Below are 8,099 nucleotides of genomic sequence, written 5' to 3' on the forward strand. Positions count from 1 at the left end.
CGTTTTGGGTCCATCACCAGCATAAAACCAAAAATAGAACTAAACATACACAAATTAACATGAACCTAGAACAAAGTATTCAACTTGCAAACTAATGTGATAAACTTTAAATTGTGAACTTGCAGAAACCACTTTAAACTTGCATCAAACGTGAAACAAATAAAGCCACAAAACAATGTGTTTACCGAGATTTTCGGAAACGATATTAATAAAAATTAAGCAAGATTAATGATGAGGGATTTGGGAGATATAAACAAGGTTTTTACGTGGTTGGGGCATTAATGAGCCTTAGTCAACGAGACAGTTGTATTAGAGCTTGGAAAGTCTATAACAATGGAGTTTCTCTCTGTGTTTTAGCAAAATAACTGTATACAAGCCAAAAAGAGAGTCCTTTTCCCAGTGCGCTGTCACCTGTATTTATAGGCTCGTAGGAGCACTGGGCTTGGGCCGGGTTGACCCAGGCCCAACAAGGATACAAATACCGCTTACTTCCCTATCGAAAGCCCAATACAAAGGATAAAAATATAAAAGACAAAGAAATGATCAAAGCCCACTAGGGCAGCCCAAAGCCTAAATTTCACCCGACAAAATGGGGCTTTTGGTTTGGGCATTCCGAGTTACGAGGCCGATTCAGGGGACAAAATCAGTTAGTGTAGTGGCAGCGCAGGTCTGAACCAGCGGCGCACAATCCCAAGGTGGCCTTTTCTGTAGGTGAAAAGTGGGGACAACCCCCACGCGTCATGGGGCGGATTCAGGGTCACGGATGCTTTACCCTGCCAACCCTGAGGACTTGACTCGGGTTCGTTTACCTCTGTCCCTCTTCGTTTACCGTAGGCCCAGATCGTCTCCATAGGGCTCGGATCATTTACCAGGCTCCGGGACCGTGCGCATACATTTCAGCCGTAGCCCCGAACAACTGTACGTCTCCCGGATAATCGTCCTGGATCATCCTTCCTGGACACCGTCCGGGTCTGGACCCACACTCGGGTCGTCGATGCCGGTCATTCCCTACCAAGCGGGCCTGGGCCCAAATTCAATTGCCCAGCTAGTGGGCTTGGACCACCGTCCCGGGCCCAAGGTAGGAAATGGGGATAACATTTACCCCCCAAGCCTTCACTTGGGTCCGCGAGGTGTAGGCTTGCCTTGCTCTTAGATACTCCACGGTTACCTTCCCAGTTCCTGCTTAGAATCGTGGGTCCGTGGCAAGGGGCAGTGTGCACTGGGCGCACGCAAAGCCTAGACCATTTACCAATGTCCGGGTCCGTTTACTGAAGTCCCGTTTCGTGACGAGGGATACACATGTCGCCCAACGACTACTGCAATGATGGCACTTGACCACGAAAGGTCACCTACCCACCTCAAGGGTCGCTAGGCCTAGGCTAGTGCGTCAGCACGGATTTCGAAGTGTCCCATCCGCATGGGGAGCCTTCATTAATGCTTCTGCGCTGAGGCGGACCGTAGGATGGGGCGACCTTTGAAATTCCCCTCTCCTGGGAAGTTGGATTGAAATGGAGAGGATTCAGCACTCGAGTGCTCATTAATGTCCCTGCACAATCTTGGACCGTCCGATGGGGGATTTCCTATCCGCTGGATCAAAGACCAGGATATGGGTCTATAAATACTCATCAGACATTCATTTGAAACTTTTACACTCTCGAGCCATTCTAAGAACTGAGGATCTGTTTATGTCCGATCTTGCCGATGACATCTTTCACCGTCTACTTACTCTGCACCGTCGCCTTTTTCCAACGGTTCCAGCATGTGTACCTCTACCTGAGCGCACGTCCTGGGCTTGTCCTGTCGACGAGTTGCTGAACCGCCTTCACCAGTTCAAGAACGAGATTTTGTCGTCATTATCGCCGGACAACCACCATCTTTCACGGCTAGCTATTCACAGTGAGTTCTTCTGTCCTTCGCCTTAATAAATACATGAACGTAGGCTGCTTTTTTTGTTCATACATTTAGGCTGCTAGAACTTGATTACGCTTAGGAATAGTGCTAGGAAGGCCGCCTGGTCCGGGTTACTCCGGATCTGGAAGCTTCCCGGACAGGCGGTGGAGCCTATTCAGTAGCCCATTTTTTGTTCCCTATCTAGGTTTCGTGGTTCTCTGGTGAACCCAGACCTGAGCCGGAGGGGACTCCAAGCAGTCTGTAGGAGGCCCCCCGTACCTTAACCGACTTTCTTGGGTTTCGGTATTGACTGCTTGGTTTCTTTTCTTTGCTCCTAGATCATCAGCCATGACGTCGGGTGTCTGTTAGGAACGAGTTTCCTAATACGCAGCGGAATGGTGGTGTGGTTGGCCCAGTGTACAACAAAAATTTTGTAACATATTTAAACTACCTTTAAATATGCGGATCCATTAATATACATACATTAATCATAAGAAAGATAATAATAGAAATCATACCTCTTGAAGCCTATCAAGTGTCCTTGCTATCTTTTCGTATTTAGAACGATCTTCCTATCCAAGCCGCTCCCACGTACTCATACCAAGATCTTCCAATGCGTTCTCTACACCTCAAGAAATGTGTGGGCACTTAGAGAATGAATGATAGTTTATTTGTGATTCTACTTGATGTACTCAACTCATGAGATCAAGAGAATATGCATGAGAATTGGTTCTTTATTTTCAGGGAGAGAAAACTATCGTTCTATTTTTCACAGAGCGAATGTTCAGAGTTGTCTCACTTCACTCCTCTGAATAATTTTCTGATTAGTCATACTTAAAAGAAAATATTCAAAATTAAAAAAATAAATTTGTAACCATTTTACAATTTACTTTTTAATTAATTAATTATTCTATTAATGAAAAAAATCCAAAAACCAATTTTTTGAATTATCCATTAATTAATTAATTAAATAAATAAAATTGAAAATCCCATCCCTGAAAATGCTGGCCCTACACGCCACACACAGTCCATGGACTGTGTGTGAACGTGTAGCTTCCTAATTTCTAGGGATATTGGTTTTTCAAATTTTATTTAATTATTTATTTAAATTTCTTTGTCAGATAAGATCTAACAACCTGATAACTAATTCAAATTTGAATTCAAATTAATTATCAAATATAATTAATTATTTGAATAAATATTAATCTTTTAAATTCAAATCCAATTTGAACTTATCAGATCATTATCTCCCACTCAAATAAAGATATTTAATTAATTCTACCAATTAATTAAATCCAAAATTTTTGAAAATAAATATTTAATTTATTATAATTTCGAAAATTATAATTAATTAATTATTTAATTAAATTTTGAAATTAATTTAATTATTTAATATAATTTCAAAAATTATACAATAATTAAATATTAATTAATTTTATTAACTACAACTAATTTGTAATTAATTAATTAATCACTATTATCATATAATTGCATATTTGGCCTGAAGAACAAATTTCTTCTTAAATATGTCTTTAAACTATTTTTCCTTCATATCAACTCTTACCTTGAACAATGTTAATAGAGCTGCTATGGGGACCTATGGACCTATAATTCCAAGCTCCAATAAATTTGAGATTATTAATTAAACTCTTTAATTAAATAATCTTAATTTATTAATCTCATGATTATTCCACTATAAATATGAGACTACACTCTTGTAATTATAGACATTTCATTTACTGAGTACTTTATAATCATATAGCGTCCATTGATATAATCATTGCATACAACTTGACCCTCTAATAATGGTTCATAATTAATCGGGAATAAAATTACTGTTTTACCCTTTTAATTATCTCTTGTTTCCTTAAGTACCATTGACTCTACTAGTGAAGGTTAATTCATAACTAAATTATGAATTTGAGCTCAATAACCTTTCAGTCCCAAAAGTCAACCCTTAAGAGAACCATCATTTAATCTCTTGCGAGAAGGCATAGATTCCATATCTGTATACTATGTCCCCAGACATCTATATTAATGAGTTCCCAAAACAAAAGTTTCTAGCCAGATCATTCTGACAGACCCTAACAAGTGAATCAAAGAACTCATATAACATAAATAGGAGTTCATAGTAACTTCAGGATTAAGATCTATTTGTATATGATCATCAGTTGATATATTTAATTAATACTTCGAAACGGTATTTAACTAAGTATTAATAAACATATATGGTCCAGTTCTATATATTCTCTAATATATAAAGCACCTCCACTAAAGTGTCCTACCACACTAGTGATCGGGATTTAGATCACATGTATTCATAATACTAGTGGACCGTACTTGCAGTAATTAATTTAAAGATTTCATAACTTTATTTTACTGCGAACTATTCAAGTTCATTTATCTCAAACATAATCCTCCCGTACCAATACGTGTTTGAGATCACATATATGAACTTAGGAATTTTCCTGATATTTACATAATATTATCGTAGAACAATATAGTCCATAAAATATATGCATACCAAATTCAATTTATTTATTTATTTCATAAAACAATGTCTACTACATATGCTTTCAGGGCACATTTCCAACAGTGTCACCCTTCATTCGGATAAGGAAGTCAACAGGGCGCCCGTCCTCCTTCTCGGGTCCCGGACCCCCAAAGGCAACAGATGGGAGATGGACACGGTACTGAATTTGTTTCGAAACTACCGGATGATGCTCATCCTGGAGAGATACTTGGGCATAGAGTCCACTCCCGGACTCTTCCACAACTGCCTGGCTAGGATAGAGGAGCAGGCGCACACTTCCGTGAATGGGTTCGGGGCCTGGAGCGTTGGCCACATCAGTGCGGGAGCCGCACTCCCACTTCACGACTACTTCATGCAGTTCCTAACATACGTGGGGTTCACACCCTTCAAGCTTCTGCCCAAAGCCTACCGACTGCTTGCGGGATGGCGTGTCTTCTGCGCCGCGAAGGAGATCGCGAAGCCCACCCCCGTGGAAATCTTGTACTTCTACAAGATGGAACCGCAGGTCAACGCCAAGGACAAGACCTTGGACGGTTTCTACAGGCTGAAGCCGTGGGGTATCTACCCCGCCCCTACAAGCACCTGGAAGCATCCCCCGAACGTCCGATATTATTGGTTCATGATGTCCGGGTTCCTTGTGGAGAAGAACCCCACGTTGCTGTTGGACTTCCAGCGAGTGGGTAAGTGCTTCCCCGACCCTCACTTGGCTAGTTTTTATTTTTCTTTTCCTTTTTTGTTTCTCACCGTGTTACTTCGGGTGGCAGGACCTTTTACCCAGACTCCTCTCACCTAGTTCATCGTGGACCGGAGGAGGCTTTACTCCGGGCTGAGCGCAGAAGACCTGGATGTAGGAGGCTACGTCAATACAGACAACCTCTGATTGGTCGGACTGCTCGCGGCCCACCAGACTATCGACGTCCCGAGCCTTTGGGGAATTCAGTGTGAGAAGAATTCCACCATAAGGGAGCAGCTGGCCCTGGAGCACATCAAGGAAGTAGAGGCTGCGACACGAGCGTACGCGGCCAAGTGGAAGAGGGACATGGTCCAGTTGGAGGTGGCTGCTTCTGAGGAGCTGGAAGCCCTCTTCGAGGAGGCCCTGCCGAACACGGGTACCCCCGGGGCTAGCATATCAGGGCGAGGTAACTCACCTTTGATCTTATGCTCCCCAAGTTGGGGACTTAGCTAGGGATAGGCTAGCACTTCGAGGCCCCGTGTTCGGGGCTGACGGGGAGATGAGACCTTCGTCTCCAGTTCCCGTAGGCTCAGAAGTTCTCATGTTTTTGTCCGGGTTCCTTCAGTACGGGAATTTCTTGAACCTGGATGACATGGGGGATCGAGTCTACTTTTTCGCGTTAGATGAGTTGGGTCATGCCCAGGGCTTAGATAAGGGTTCGTCCCGGGTCACTCTTAGTTTTGACTTCTATTTTTCCGTTAATCGTATTAACTCTTTCATTTGCATTTGTTGCAGGAGACTCCGCCATGTTTGATCCTGTGGACGAGATGAGGCTTCTTCTCGAAGCCCGGGCCGCGAGGGCGGCCAGGGTCGCGGCAAAAAAGGCTGCCAAGAAAAACCCAGAGGCGCCGGGCCCGGACCTCTCCCGCTACAAGGAGATGCCAGGGGTGGATCCTTGAACCGGCGAGGCTGCAATTGCCACGGTCCCTGTTATGGCCGTGGACCCGGCCGCTGTCCTCGGCCTTGCCCAAACCTTGGTGATCGATCTGGAACTGAAACCTGCGGTAAGCCAGAGTTCCGAGAACAGGGCCTTGGACTTGGGCGTGGCGGAGGCCGAAACTGGGAACAAGAGGTCCCGGACGAGGCGAGCTGACTCAGCCGGAGAGTCGTACGGGGAAATTCGCCTCGCAGCGAAAGAGATTCTGGCAACACCGGCCCTCCCCATTCATCCGACTTTACCCGAGGAGGGGGAAGCTGTCTTGAGGGACAAGCAGTCCAGGCTCATTTCCCGGACTTGGGAGAGTGGCTGGGAAAAGAGGGATGAGACGTACAAGGCCCTGACGATTTGTCGTCAGGTCGAGTTCGCTAAGCGCCCGACGGCCTTCAGCATCCCCCAGCCGATCGTGGATCGGCCAGCCGTTGAGACGGGCTTTCGCCCTAAGCTGGGGCAGGACACGACCCCTTTCATGATGGACTTGCTGGACCAGGTGGGGAACACCATGCCCAACCTCCAACTCAAACGGTATGCCACCATCGCCAACTCAGGCTCTCCGCCATCAGGCCACCGCAGTAAGTTTACTTCGTGTCTTCTTCCTCCCTCTTTTTTTTTGTTTAGTAAGGATTCTTCTAACTTTGTTTTGTTCCAGGACGCTCTGCTGTCCCATCGGAATGTTGACCTGGTGGCCGAGGCGGCCATGAAGATGGAGATGCTCTAGTTGGAGCTGGAGGCGACCGTTAACCAAAGGGAGGCCGCCAAGGAGGCCCTGGCCAGGGAGACTGCACAGGCTCGGGAGTCCTTGGACAAGGCGGTTGCTCAGGCCGACGCAGACCGCGCAGAGTTTGACTGAGTCAAGGTTGGGCTTGAAGAGGCCTTGTCCCGGAAAGAAGCCAAGGCTAACGAGAAGGTAGCCCTTCTGGAGGCGGAGCTTCTCAGAGCAAGGGCCGCATAGGAGGCGGCTATGGCTCAGTCTGTCTGGGATGGGGAAAAGGTACAAAGCTTGGAGGCTCGGGTCCGTGAGCTGGACGACTCTCTTCGGGAGGGGATGATGGCGCATGAGGAGGCCCGCTGCAGAAAGGAGCGGGCGGACGACATGCTGCAAGTTCATTTATCTCAAACACAATCCTCCCAGACTTGAAGAGGGCTGAATTCGAGGCCAAGGAGAAGGAAGACGCGGAGTTTCTGGAGGATGAAGCCTAGGCCCGGATCCCCACCTTCCCCTTTTATTTTTATGATTTTTGTAACTTTTATGGACGTGTATGCGTCCAAGACAATTTGTATTGCTTCCTCCAGCTTCTGTTATTTCTGTTATCCCTTAACAATTTTTTTTATCACCGTGCATGATTGATTCTGAGGGTTTGGTCGTGGTTCCAACGGCCTGGACTAGACTATTTCTGACTTTAGCTTGTCAAATTGTCTCAATCCTACCTGCCTAATCTTCAACTTCGAAAACCTGATGGCCCAGGCCAACGAGGTTCAAATAGTTTATTGTGAAACCTAGTTCTCTTACTCTACCAGTCGTGGACCACGACCTCGCCCTGGGGCATACAGGATGCATTATACCCCCAGACATCGTTTGTCTGGGGCAAGACCACCCTGAGGCTTGGGCCTTTTAATTTATACCCCCGGACCTGGTTTGTCCGGGGTGGGACCAGCATGAGGCTTGGTCCTCTTTTAATTTATACCCCCGGAAATCGTTCGTCTGGGGCGGGACCAGCCTGAGGCTTGGTCCTCTTTTAATTTATACCCCCGGACCTCGTTCGTCCAAGGTGGGACCAGCCTGAGGCCTGGTCCTCTTTTAATTTATATCCCTGGACCTCGTTCGTCCGGGGTGGGACCAGCCTCAGGCTCAGTCCTCTTTTAATTTATACCCCCGGACATCGTTCGTCTGGGGTGGGACCAGCCTGAGGCTTGGTCCTTTTTTAATTTATACCCCCGGACCTCGTTCGTCCGAGGTGGGACCAGCCTGAGGCTTGGTCCTCTTTTAATTTATACCCTCGGACCTC

This window comes from Humulus lupulus, chromosome 8, assembly GCF_963169125.1.
Source record: "Humulus lupulus chromosome 8, drHumLupu1.1, whole genome shotgun sequence".
NCBI lineage: Eukaryota > Viridiplantae > Streptophyta > Magnoliopsida > Rosales > Cannabaceae > Humulus > Humulus lupulus.